The 887-nt window shown below is 49.0% G+C and overlaps 1 non-coding gene across 1 annotated transcript; it reads left to right on the forward strand.

Annotated features, from left to right (window-relative positions):
* The first annotated feature begins 254 nt into the window (after positions 1–254).
* trnak-uuu (transfer RNA lysine (anticodon UUU)) lies at positions 255–327 on the forward strand. The gene has a single exon. It is a non-coding gene; the product is annotated as a tRNA-Lys (tRNA).
* The last annotated feature ends 560 nt before the right edge of the window (positions 328–887 follow it).

Here is an 887-nt window from a genome sequence, read left to right on the forward strand (position 1 = left end):
CATTGAGCCCTTTGCTATTTTCTTGTCTGCTCCATATTCCTCAGACTTGAGTTGTGCAACATTGGAGTTTGGTTAATTTCTCATCTGTCCGTTTGGACACAAATGGGAAGCGAGATTGATTTATCAAGCAGCCAACAATTTAGCATGAGATGGTAGGGGTAAAAAACAATCAGTGAGAGTATAACACTCAGAAACACACAGTAAGAGAGGTCGGGTGCAGTACATAAAGGCTGTGATTTTTGCCCAAGTGTGTGGCCCCAGTGGCCTAATGGATATGGCACTGGCCTTTTAAGCCAGGGCTTGTGAGTTCGAGTCCCATCTGGGGTGTCAGTCACTTGCCCTTTGTCAACTTGATTTCAAATCAACTTTGGGAAAATCTCTAGATGGAAAGTGGTGCCCAACATCTTCTTGCACAAGATTTGCAGGATTGAGGTGAATTTTCTGAAAGAGACAGCACAGTCACAATAGCGGAAAACCTGCTGAGATTCTCCTGGGGATGGCATGGTGGCTCAGTGGGTAGCACTGCTGCCTCACAGTGTCAGGGACCTGGCTTTGATTCCTCCCTTGGGTGTCTGTTTGTGTTGAGTTTGCACATTCTCTCCATGGGGGACTCCGGGTGCTTTGGTTTCCTCCCACATCCGAAAGATGTACAGGTTCGGTGGATTGGCTTTGGGGAATGCAGCGTGAGAGGATCGGGGTTGGGCCTGGATGGGATGCTCTTCAGAGGGTCAGTGTGGATGTGATGGGCTGAATGGTCTGCCCTTCTCACGCGAGGGTTTTTATGAACAGGTTTGGAGCAGATGGTCAGAGCTCCACTGCAGGACCCAGTCAAGGCTTTGCTAAGGGTTTGGCGTTCAGGTGTGTTTTCCTCTTCTCCTGTCCCTGGT

This window comes from Chiloscyllium punctatum, chromosome 18 (genome assembly GCF_047496795.1).
Source record: "Chiloscyllium punctatum isolate Juve2018m chromosome 18, sChiPun1.3, whole genome shotgun sequence".
Classification (NCBI taxonomy): domain Eukaryota; kingdom Metazoa; phylum Chordata; class Chondrichthyes; order Orectolobiformes; family Hemiscylliidae; genus Chiloscyllium; species Chiloscyllium punctatum.